Source organism: Vicugna pacos, chromosome 3, assembly GCF_048564905.1.
Source record: "Vicugna pacos chromosome 3, VicPac4, whole genome shotgun sequence".
Classification (NCBI taxonomy): domain Eukaryota; kingdom Metazoa; phylum Chordata; class Mammalia; order Artiodactyla; family Camelidae; genus Vicugna; species Vicugna pacos.
Genome location: NC_132989.1, coordinates 11,034,883 through 11,047,859, shown reverse-complemented (window position 1 = coordinate 11,047,859; position 12,977 = coordinate 11,034,883). Strand labels below are relative to the sequence as shown.

Sequence of the window (12,977 nt, the reverse complement as noted above, 5' to 3'; positions counted from 1 at the left end):
CTTGCCATTCAGATTACAGGTTACAGACTCCTGGCAGGAGGATCCAGGTGTGGATCAACTGTATTTCTCTCACAGTGCCAAGTTCATAATAAATGCTCAAGAAACATTTGTTTAATGAAACTTTACTGCTACAGTGCATGGTCCATCAGTAAACTTACTGTTAGTGATCTCCTGAGTGCAAATGATAATGACAAACATTTATCAGGCACTTACTATGTGCCCGGCTTGGGGCTAAGCCCCTAACATGCATTTGCTCATGGAATCCTCACAGCAGTCCTATAAGGTCAGGAAAATATTGATACCATTTTACACATGAGAAAACTGACACAGAAAGATGAAGAAGCTTGCCTCCCAGATCGTTTAGTTAGTAATGGCAGAAACATGTGGTTCTAACCATCACACATGTTGCCTCATCCCTCTCTTGCAGCATCTGACCAGCACAGGTAATTATATAGGTACCTGTTTTAGCATCTACATCTGCTGGACTAGGAGCCTTTCAAAAGCAGAGGAAAGAAAATATGTCCACACAAAAACTTGTATGCAAATATAAATAGCAGCATTATTCAGAATAGCCAAGGAATGAAAACAACCCAGGTGTCTATCAACTTGGTGAATTGATAAACACAATGTGGTATATCCATACAATGGAATATTATTCAGCCATAAAAGGAATGAAGTACTGATACAGTCTACAAAGTAGATGAACCTCAAAACATTACACTAAGTGAAAGAGGTTGGTCTCAAAAGACCACCAATTGTATGATTCCATTTAAATGAAATGTCCAGAATAAGCAAATCCATAGACATAGAAAGTAAATTAGTGGTTGGTTAGGGCTAAGGGCATGGAGGATTGGGAGGTGATAGCTAAAGGGTACAAGAATTCTTTTGAGTTGATAAAATATTCTAAAATTGATTGTGTGAGGGTTGTACACCCTTAATGTATCAAAATAATTGAATTTACATTTTAAATGGGTGAATTGTATGGTGTGAGAATTTTATCTCAATAAAGCTGAAAAAAAAAAGAGGAAGTAATTTATGTACCAATGAATCTGTCAAGCTAGTTGAGTGGAAAAAAATGAACAAATGAATGAATGGCTGTTTTCCATGAAGTTGACAAAAACCTACCATATTTCCAAAGACTACAGTGAATTTCCTTGACAGCCTTACAGGCATGCTTACTCTTTAACTCCCAGGGATCCATTAATATACTAATAAGAAACCTGATAATTCAATAAATAATTCCTGAGGTTGCCAATGCCACTCCAGAAGAATAGAGAAATACACAGATGATTTCTTCCAGATACAAACTATGAGATTGCAGAGCACGGAGCCACCAGGATGATCTGTCTGTCAAGGGCCCCTGAAGAGCTCCCTGTGATCTCTTCCCACTTGACAAACCTTGACTCATTTATCCGGGCTCTTCTGACTATTCCTGCTTTTTTTTTTTTTTTTTTTTTTTTTGCCTCACTCTGGTCATTCAAAAAAGCACAGTTGTAATGAAAGCTCCAGGATAAAATACCTCATGAGGGTCTGTGGAAATAACTTAGTTGGGGATAACCCAAACACTTCAGTGGACAACCATCAACTGACAGGAAGGTGCTTGTTCAAAATGCTGATTCCTGGCCTCTTCCTTGGAGATTCAGATTTAGCAGGACTAGGGTGGAGCCACGGAAACTGTATTTTACATAAAAACATCAGTGGTGTCCCTGAGACAGGGGACTGCTGGCCAATACGAGAAATACTGACCTAAATAAAGGATAGACAGGAGGAATTGAAATGTTTACATTGTCTCAAGCAGACAAACAGGTTTGCTTAGGGACCTTAGAGATCATGGAATTAAATAGTTTTCATACTTTGCCCCCTGGAACTCCCTAAGGTTCCATGGAACACTTGGAGGGCTGTTGCATGGGTGGAGGTCCAGAGATGCAGATGGGTCTGTCTCAGAGCATGCCCGCAGCAACAACTCTATTTTTAACTTTTTTTCTAAACTAAGAGATTGGGTTTTGTTGCTTGAAAATCATTCATTGTGCCCTGTCGCTAATATGCAAGTGGAAAACCTGAGGACTAGAGAGGAAAACATTTTCCCAGGGTAACAGGGTGACAGCGCACTGATGGCAGAACCAAGGCTCATTTATTCCTTCAACAAATATTTATTGAGTGCCAACTGTATGCCAGATCCCTTTCTAAGCACTGAGGGTACATATGATGAACAACACTGGAAGCAGTCCTGCCTCCAGGGAGCCGACAGTCTTGTCAAGGACGCACATGTTCAATAATTGCACATGCAGTTATTTAATTACAAGTATGATAAGTTATGAGAAGGAAGTGTTCAGGCTGTTATGAGAATGTGCAATAGAAGCATCTTAAACCCCTGGGCTGACTGTCTAACTGAGCAACTTTGTTCCTTTGACAGATGTTTTTGGACTGACTGCTCAGGGCTAGGCACTGTGTTTGGTGCTGAGTGCTGGGTGCGGTGGGGAATAGGGCTCAGCCCCTGCCCCTAAGGAGCTTACCTGCACAGCAAATACACCATCTGACCAGCAGTCCCTTGCACCCGCATCCTGTGTCCCTCATCCTGCAAAGTTTACAGCTTGGACATCCACTTGAAAGAACAATGCCACCCACGCCTGCTTCCACAGGTGAACCAAAAATATTTAACTGGTTCCTTTTCCTTCATATTGGTCTTACCATGTCTTTCTCTAACCCTCAATGGCTTTTGCTTTCTAAGTTTGAAAAAATCGGGGCAAATGGTCACTGAATCTACTGAGAATGTTTTATTATGCTCTGTAAAAATAGAGTCTTGGGTGAAAAATACATATGGTCTCATTGAGAGAAGAAGGCATCAGGAAAGAGAAGGGAATGGAGATTGTAACTCCCTGGACTCCATGGCTCCATCCTGTTGGGGATGGGAGCTCAGCTTTGAGCACAGGCTGGTATTTCTGGCTGCCTGGCTCGAGGGTGCAGGCTGGAGCGTGGTGCCCAGTTTGCCATGGGGAACTTTCTGGATGGCTTTATTATTCAGAGCATATGATGCTTTGGCTCCAGCAGCTGGAGATAGTCAGCAATTCTGCAGAGCTGGGAATGGGGTTCTCACCGGCAGAGGTGAGCATATGGGTGGTTTCAGGTGTAGGAGGTTTGGCTTGGTAGCCTCCCTGCAAAGCAGTCAGAATAACTTGGCCTCCTGGACCCTGATCCAGGCCTGAAATGTGACAGCATGGGTAGAAATGGGAAGGAAGGAGTGGCCATTGGACTGAAGCACTTAGAGGGTGAGAAATGCAGTTGATTCTTTTTTGTAGCTCCTGAGCCTGACACCCTGGGACAGGTGTCTTGCATTGTCAGCATCATACTTCTCATATATTGAGGGCTTACTATATACTTGGCATTAGTTCATTTAATCCTCAGGGTTCTGCTATTATTGTCAATTTATAGGGAGCTGAGGCTCAGAGTAGTGGAGCAGAATCCCCACAGAGTACAGATCTGTGCTATTGGCAAGGCTCTTAGAGGGCAGAGATAGTCAGCAGAGTGGGAGGGTGGGGAAAATTCTCTTACATGCGGGGAGGGGCCTGAAATAGGAAGCAGCTAACTTGGGACAAGCCCTCAACTTGGTTCAGAGCCTTGGCCATACCAGCTCTAAGAAATGTGAGATTAACCTTTTTATTTTCAATGGTGGTACTGGGGATTGAACCCAGGACCTCATGCATGCTAAGCATGTGCTCTACCACTGAGCTATACCCACCCCTGGAGTCAACTATTTTGAGAGTAATGTAGAATGTAGCATTTTGCCCTTTTGCCAAGGCCTTACTTTATATCAATAATAAAAGTAAATAACCTATCTATTAAGGTCTTATTTCTTTTCAGTCACTGAGTCAAGAGCTTTATGTATATCATTTCATTTAATCCTCACATCAACCCCTGAAGTAGATATTATTATCCTTCGGAGGAAAGACACATTAGAGAACTTGGCCAAGATCACAGCTAGTGAGTTTCAGAGCCAGGATTCAAGTTAAGAATGTGTGGCTCCAAGATCTCCTGTTTCTCTGAGCATCAAAGACTTGGCTCAGTTCCTGGTTCTTCCATGAACCATCTGTGTGCCCTTGGCAAGTTGGTTAACTTTTCTGGGCCTCATTTTCTGCATCTGTGAAATGGGTAGTTTGGGCTAGGTGGTATGTTAGGCTCCCTGTAGCTCTGATATCTAGAGCCCTGGAAGGGATATCACCTCCGTATCCCCAGCACTTAGTGGAGGGCCTGGCCCAGAGTAGATAGCAGGTCAGTATCTGTTGAGCTGAAGCTGTCCTGATGGGGCTGCATTTCCCAGCTTCACAAGTAGTTGACATTTCCGTATCTCTACATTTCAGAGATTCCCTTCATCCGAAGATACCATAATTTATCCATTTTGATTGTTTTCCATTTTTCAAGTTTCTCTTAGTATGTATCCAGGTGTGGGGTTTTTAGATCATGGGGTGTACACATATGCCTGTCAAAGTTGTAGGAATTTACTTTCCCACCGTCTGTAAGAGCTACCCTTTCCCATATCCTTCCAAAATTAGACTTTGTCAGATTTTTAAAATTTTGTCAAGTGGTTGGGTGTGAAATTATATAAACATATTTTAACTTTTCATAGTGGAAATTTTCAAGTATTTACACAATAGTAGAAAGGATAGTATCATGAACTTCTACTGAACCTGTCATCCACCTTCAACAATTACTGACTCCTTACCAACTTTGTTCCCTTTATATTCCACCACTCATTAGTTTTAACCAAATCCCAAATATCATACAGTTCATATGTAAATATTTCAGCAGATATCTCTATGAAAGATCAGAACTCCTCTTTTAAAATATAACCACAGTACATCATCATATGGCACCAAATGTCAAGAGGAATTCCTTAATATTATCAAATACTTGAGTCAGTGTTCATGTTTCTCCAATTACAGTATAATTTTGTTCTTTATATTGGTTTGAATTGGGATTCAAACAAGGTCCATACATTGTGATTGGTTAATAGTTCTTAAGTTTCTTTTAGTCTGTAGTTACCTCCCTCATCTGTCTCTCTCTCTTTTTCAGTATCTTGATGTTTATTAAAGAAATCAGATTGATTTTTCTGTTAGACTTTTCCCTAGTTTAGCTTTTGCTTATTGCGGCTCTGTGTGGTGTCATTTCCCGTGTTCCTCAGTCCCTGTTATTTCCTGTAAACTGGAAGTGAGCTCAAGAACATGATTGACATACTATGGTCCATGAGCCAAATCTAGCCCCTGCTCTTGTTTGTATACAGAATTTTGTTGGAGCACAGCATGCCCGTCTGTTTAGTTCTTGCCTATGGTTGCTCTCTGTGCTGCAACAGCAGAGTTGAACAGCTACAACAGAGACTACAGACTATATAACTGTAAAGTTTAAAATATTTGTTACCTGGCCCTTTAGAAAGACTGTTTGCCCACCCCTGAGTCGAAAGGCTTGATCAGACTTCTGCTTGACTTTGGAGGCATGATTTCTTCATAAGAGGTGGTATTTAATTCCATCAGAAGGCCCATTTTGTCTGGTTGTTTCTTGTTTGTAATATTTTGAGTTAGATCAACTAATTCATAACAAATGATGATATTCCGAGTCAGGCCTCCATTCCCTTTTCATTTTATTTGTGGGAATGCTTATGTAAAGAGCGGCTTCCTCTCTTTTAATCTCTGGTGGCCTGTGGCATAGTTCTTACAGGAAAGACAGAATAAATACTTAATTATGTCCCTTTATTTACCAGTTTTCAAAATAATGAAGTGATTTCTTAATATCTTCTGAAGATGATCACTGAGGTTTTTTTGTTTGTTTTAAAAATATCACTGTGAACTCGTGGATTAAAATATATCTGATGTTTTCCAACTCATTGTACTTATTTACTGATGCTCAAATTGTCCTGAATTTGGCCAATGGGAGACTTTTCCATTGCTTCCTGTGTCTCTTTGCCATGATTAGCTTCCTTGATTTTTGGCATTAAAAGATAGTCTAAGTATATATTGTGCGTTTTTTGTCCCAAAGCTGGTATTAGCTATGTATTCTTATTTTTTCTAATTGAAGTATAGTCAGTTTACAATGTTGTGTCAATTTCTGGTGCACAGCACAATGCTTCAGTCATACTTGAATGTACGTATATTCATTTTCATATTCTTTTTCACCATGAGCTACTATAAGATATAGAATATATTTCCCTGTGCTATACGGTATAGATTTGTTTATGTGTTTTACATATACCAGTCAGTATCTGCAAATCTCAAACTCCCAGTTTATCCATTCCCACCCCCCTCCCCTCTGGCAACTGCAAGTCTGTATTCTATGTGAGTTTGTTTCTGTGTATTATTATTATTTTTTTTTTGAGGAGCTCTGGTTCCTTTTAGTGAGAAATAGTATTTAGAGACCGCGGTCTAGGCAGTAAAGGTGCTTCTTAAAGTGTTGGGCTTTGTAGATGTGAAAACAGTAGGCAGAGGTAGGGAATATGATGTCTGTTTTCAGATCAGCTGTATCAGAAATTCACACTGAAACTTCCATTTCAAATCCAGAATTATAGGGTTTTCACTTAACCCCTTTCATCTTTCATTTGTATTTCCTTTCTCTGACATCAAGTCCTGGTTCTCAACACCAGCAACGTAATAACTCACTTGTTTTATGCCACACTACCCATCCAACAGTCTCAGAACAACAATTCCAATGCTACTACTAACAATATGATGACTGAAAACAGGCAGCTCTGTTTAAATATTAGAGTGAAAAATTCTGACAATGAAAGTTGAAAGGACCTTCAGCTTTCAACTTCGTAGGAAGGTCCTTACTGTATCCTGTTGGTCAGGATTTGGTTCTTCAGTGTGATCAGCTCTTAGAAATCATAGTTTTTGCCCTCCGGGAGTAAACAGGTGTCTAGAGAGTGGAGAAACAGGAGGTTATAGCAACGTAGGCTAATGGGATGATCGCTGCGTTGGTAATCCACGTATGCTGGTGAGCTCCAGACTTCAGTTTCCGCCCCTAATACATGAGGATAAAGAAAAGAAAGGAGAGATTTGCAGGAGGGGACTTTGAGCAAGTCATCTCTCTGCATCATTTCCTTATCTATTAAACAAGGGTGGGGTGGGGATTAGACTGTAGCTACAGTGCCTTTCTTTCTTTTTTCCAAACACACCTGCTCAGAGCCTTTGCCTTGCAATTCCACTGTATGGGGAAGTCAAAGGCAGGGCACTCAGGGTTGGGTCCTGACAGCATCCTACTCTATTAGCATTCCTTCCAAGAGCCCGGTGAACTCAAGGATCTGTTTCACCTCTCCAAGCACAGGTTTTCCATCTGAAAGAGCAGGCGTACTGTTAACTCTGGTCTAGGGTGACTGTGAAATAATGAAGCTTCCTAAACTGAACAGCACTAAGCATGTTGCAGAATGTTTTGCCCTTTCTTTACTCCCAGGTCGTTCCCAGAGTTGTGGGTGGGAAAGGAGGAAGAGGAAGGAAGCCAGGACCAGGGCTGTGGAGGAGGGGAGAGCCAGCTGGTTGCCACAGTTTGTTTACTCCCCATTCTGCCCATAGCCGAACAGCCCTCACCTGCTCAGGTGAAGAGGTAGGGGGAGCCTTGCTCAGCCAATGAACTGCCATCGTTCTCTTAAAGGCACCCAGCAACTGGCAGGAAAACCAGCCCTGCCACCTGGAGAGCTCCCGGGCGGATGCCAGGAGGCAACTGTACACGCTAGCTGTAGCTACGCCCTCCGTGGCCACGCCGTGACCCCAGGCCCGGTCACTCCATGTCCTGGGGGGCGCTTTCTTCAGGGAGGCCGCCTCCACCTTACCCAGCGCTCTCATGCCTAGCTGCCCTGGCCGACGCCCAGGGAGGAAAGGCAGCGTGGCCTTGGCAGCTGCCCGCCAGGAAGGAGCCAACAGGTGCCAGGGAGAAGCCATTTCCCTGTCCTGACCCCCTTCAGCAACCCTGGTGAGTCCTGCCGCTCTGGCCTTCTTGAACCTCAGCACACAGGGTGTGGTGGGAAGATGCCTGTCCCGAGGGGCAGAAAACTCGGGTGCTGGTTCCAGCCCTGTTATGTGACCTTGAGCAAGTCACCCCAGCTCTCTGAACCTCACGTGTCCCATCTGGGAAAATGAGGAGCTCAAACTTCATGTCAGCTTGCCCCTTTTATTAGTGTCCCCCATCACACCCCTCGTTTTGAAAAACTTTTGTCTGCCAAGCTGTACCTGTTACATAAGAAGTCGTTAATTTGTTTTTCCCCTTGTATGTTAATTGGGGCCCTATCACAACCAATCAGTGTTGTCTGGTCAGCAGGAACAAACCCTGGCAGTACCGCTGAGCTGATGTAAGTTTAGGCAAAGCGAAGACATATGGTGTTTTAGCCTGTCTCTGAGGTCTTATCTAGAGCCAATATTTGATTTTCATTTGGTCCTTCTGAAATATGAGAACTAGGACATTTGTAATTCCAGAGAATGAGGACCCTAGGTGGGAAGCTTCTGGATCTAGCTTGTATGGTTTATGAGGGTATGAGGCAGAAATACTGCCTTCACATCCCCAGCCCAGCTTTGGTCTCTACCACACTGCCTCCTGCATGGGATGCATTCTTGACAGTGGGATCCTTTGGTCTGAAAACTTCCCCTGTGGGGCTGGACTGTTCCCACAAGTCCTCACACTGGGTTCATCCCCTCTCTGACTGAGGCTGGGGAACCCTGGATGGGGGAACTGAGGTCTCCCTCAAGTCTCTGCTGGGGGGCCGGCTAGGGGGGTGATGGGAACAGGTTAGTGTGAACACAAGGCCTGGAAGCCAGGAGTATACGGTGGACACAGCTTGCAATCAGGAGACAGGGCTAATCTGCACTGACTGGCTCTGTGACCTGAGGCTAGTCACCTAACCTCTGAACCTCAATTTTCCCAGCTGTAAAGTGGTCACTGTAATCTTGGCAATGCTTGCCTACCAGGATTGTCCTTAGGGCCAAGTAAAATAGTGTCTTTCATGGGAGCTTGGATTCCAGAGATTTTAAGATGCACCTCAAATTTAAAGATTAAAAAAATTCATAAACCTGCATTTTCAAATCAATGAAATAGAGTAATGGATGTTTCGTAAAATGTGACTGCCATGGATAAAGATTTATTCTGATAATGATGGAATCATGACTGCTTGTTGCTTGAGTTCTTTTCCTTTTTCAAAATACCATTTATTGGGACTTTTTGAAATGCAGACTCATAAACAAAAAACGGGAAAACAGCTCACTGAGTAATGGTGTTTTCTTTCTTTCTTTTATTGAAGTATAGTCAGTTTACAATATTGTGTCAATTTCTGGTGTACAGCATAATAGTTCAGTCATACATGTACATACATGTATTTGTTTTCATATTTTTCATTAAAGGTTACTACAAGATATTGAATATAGTTCCCTGTGCTATACAGTATAAACTTGTTTATCTATTTTATATGTAGTAGTTAGTATCTGCAAATCTCGAACTTCCAATTTATCCCTTCCCACCCCCTTACCCCCCAGTAACCATAAGTTTGTTTTCTATGTCTGTGAGTTTGTTTCTGTTTTGTAAATAAGTTCATTTGTCTCATTTTTTTTACATTCCACGTGTAAGTAATACCATATGGTATTTTTCTTTCTCTTTCTGGCTTACTTGACTTTGAATGACAATCTCCAGATCCATCCATGTTCCTTTCAAATGGCATTATTTTATTCTTTTTTATTGCTGAGTAGTATTCCATTGTATAAATATACCACAACTTCTTTATCCAGTCATCCGTCAGTGGGCATTTAGGTTGCTTCCATGTCTTGACTATTGTAAATAGTGCTGCTATGAACATTGGGGTGCATGTGTCTTTTCACATTAAAGTTCCCTCAGGGTATATGCCCAGGAGTGGGATTGCCAGATCATATGATAAGTCTACTTTTAGTTTTTTGAGGAATCTCCATACTGTTTTCCGTAACTACTGTACTAAACTACATTCCCACCAACAGTGGAGGAGGGTTCCCTTTTCTCCACACCCTCTCCAGCATTTATCGTTTGTGGACTTTTTAATGATGGCCAAGTAATGGTGTTTCCTAATGACTCCTGTAACTGAAACCCAAGCCTGGGATGTGGCCCTAGTGCGTGAGGCAGTATGGTATGTGGTTAGAGCATCCACTTTGGAGTCAGACGATGTTGGGTTCAAATGCAGACTGTAAGACTTACTGGTGACCTTGGGTGTAAGTCACTTTGCTTTGCTATACTTCACTCTCTTCTAAATTCTAAAATGGAGTGGGGGGAGTGTCCGCAGTACTGACTGACTGGTAGGTATTGTTGCTGTTGATAAGTTGGGTTTAACTTAGGACCGAGACTCAGAGATTCAAATGGGCTAGATAAACTGATTCAGGGCGAGACCCTGTGATCAGTTTCTCCGTCTATAAAATGGGGCCCCTCACACCCTTGTCACCTTCTCGGTGAAAATGGGGCAGCAGGAGTCTCCGGGGGGGATGCTGGATGAGCAAGTGCTTGTTACCCGTCCATTCCCCCAAGCGCACGGGGCTATTGCTGCTCCTGGCTTTGGGGGCCCAGCTGAGGTACAAGCCCCTTCTGTTTGTTCGTTTGAGCTTCCTCATCCTGTCCTTCCCTCTCCCACTGCTCGCTGCTGAGCTCAGTCATAGGGAATGTAGTTCAGGGGTCGTGACAGTGCAGGAGGGTGAGGTGGAGTGAGAGCTAGAACAGAAGTTTCCCAGGAAAGGGAAAGGCAGCCACTCTTGTCCAGGCTTTGGGCACATGGTGTGTGAGAGTGTGCATGTGTGTGCACGTGAGCTAATGAAACTAAAGTTGAAAAATTCTAAGAGTGTGAAGGCCCCCGACAGGTCATGTTAGCCACCTGCCTGCTCTGGGCAGGAGTCTCTTCTAACCAACAACCCCAGGGAACCTCCTAAACATCTTTCCTTGGTAACCAGCTGTGGCATCTCAAAATCCTCCCAAGGGTGTGTGTGTGTGCATGTGTGAGGGCCTTGGGTATCTGAGTTAGAGCTCCATGGACACTAAGGTCTCAAACCTCACAGAAGAATAAGTTTGTGGTGGAGGGACCGGGGTGCAGTGGCAGTCAAGGTTTTCTCCAATCATCATGAAGCTTAGAGGCGCTTTGGTTGAGGAGCCACATTTATGGAGTTCCTACTGCGCTCTAAAGATTGTGCTAGGTGCTCTAAATTCTTTACCTCATTTCATCCTTACAGTAGCCCATTTTATCATTCCCATTTTATAGATGAGAGCCCTGAGGCTCAGAGAGGCTACAGATCTTGAATGAGATTGCTCAGCTAACAAGTGGCAGAGGGTTATAAGCAGTATTGATGCCAGAAATTACACAGCAATGAAAACTGAGCTCAGAAGGGGAGATGACTTGTCTGAAGTCACTCAGCAAGACGAGGAAGAGTCAGATCCAGAAGCAAGGTCTCTCTTGACCTTGAAGCCACTGTTGCCTCCACTCTTACTAGCTCAGAGAAGGAAGTTGAGAACGGAAGCGAAAATGACAAGCAAGCCGAGGATCCAGGAGTCCTGGCTCCCCCAAGAAGCCTGGCTGGGCTTGGGGCTCAGGAATTCAGTTCTGTCCTGCTAGACTGAGCCCTGCTGGATGACCTGTTGGCTTCTGCTCCACTTCTCAGAGTCCCTTTGCTCCTGCCCCAGTTTCCTGTCTCATTTTCCTGAGGCTCAGGGAGGGCACGTTGCCTCCTGGGATCCTGGGTCCTACATGCCCTCTTTTGGCAACAATCTCCCCAGTCCCCTCTGTTCTGGAAGAGAAGTCCTAGGACAGGGGTTCTTAACCTTATTAATGCCATGGATTCCTCTGCTATCTGGAGAAGCTGACAGGCCTTTCTCAGAATGTTTTTAAATGCATAAAAGAAAACACATAGGACTCAAGGGAAACCAGTCATAGAAATAGAGTTATCAAGATATTTTTTAATTTTTTATAATATAATAATATGTTTTTATTAAGACATTGAGATCAGACTGCAAATACCATAACTATTGTAATTTTATAGTCATAATGAACATAAAAGAAATTTTGGAAGATCCTTGATGTAATTTGTAATGTGATACAAAAATATCCTTGATTTCTCATGGTGACACGGTCACAGGAAGCATCAGTACTACTGTGGCCACTGCCTACATTCAAATATTTAACTTGAGTTAGAGGTTAGTGACAATAAAGATGGAGTTTTTTTCCATCCAAGCTCAGAGACACCCTGCATTCTATCTGTGGCCTCAGGCCCAGACTCCCTTGCTCTAGGATGTTGAAGCAAGAGTCTGCTTGTGGTTTGCAAACTGTGGGCCATGGAACCCTGGGCATTGGGGAGTGTCATAGAGGTGGCCAAAGTGTGGGGCAGGCAGGACCACCGTCCAACCAGAGAGCCTCTGAGTCCATCACATCTTCCTCAACCCGAGCAGGGTTTTTGTTTGTTTTTTATGGGGTTTCTTGGTGGGTGAGGGTGGGAGAGGTAATTAGATTTATTTCTTTGTTTTTAATTTTTGTTTTTTATGGATATACTGCGGATTAAACCCAGGACCTCATGCAGGCTAAGGGGCGTGTACCCTACCACTGAGCTATACCCTCCCCGCCACTCCACCCTGTAGGTTTTTTATTTGAGTTCTTGATGGTGGGTCCAGTGAGATCCCTTTGTAAAAAAGGGTTCCCCTGTTTTGTTCGTATCTGAATGTTAAAAACCTTCAGTTGGACCTGCCCACTCTTCTTGTGACCTAAAGCCAAGCCAAGGCCCAGAGCAAGGATCCTGAGGCACGCTGCATTTGGTGACAGGTTTGGGCTGTGAAGTCCGGGGGAGGTGGGGGGAAGCACCTGGGCGAGGTGAACTTCCTGCTACCTGTGTCTGCCGGCTGTTTCAGGAGAGCAGTCTTCTGCAGCCAAGCATGGGGCCAAGAGTCAGCAGACCTGAACGCGAGGCCCGAGGTCTGACACAGCCTCCACGACCTCAGCCACAAAACAGACACCATGATGCATG

At 43.6% G+C, this 12,977-nt stretch overlaps 1 protein-coding gene and 1 non-coding gene across 2 annotated transcripts in view; one reads left to right on the top strand and one right to left on the bottom strand.

Annotated features, from left to right (window-relative positions):
• Positions 1 to 3,664: 3,664 nt before the first annotated feature.
• Positions 3,665 to 3,737, bottom strand: TRNAA-AGC (transfer RNA alanine (anticodon AGC)). Its single transcript has one exon. It is a non-coding gene; the product is annotated as a tRNA-Ala (tRNA).
• Positions 3,738 to 7,744: 4,007 nt separating this feature from the next.
• LARP1 (La ribonucleoprotein 1, translational regulator) overlaps positions 7,745 to 12,977 on the top strand; it is a 79,733-nt gene continuing 74,500 nt past the window's right edge. Inside the window, exon 1 of the mRNA XM_006214969.4 lies at positions 7,745 to 7,947. The gene's annotated coding sequence lies outside the window, so the exon portion shown is untranslated. The remainder of the gene's footprint in view (positions 7,948 to 12,977) is intronic.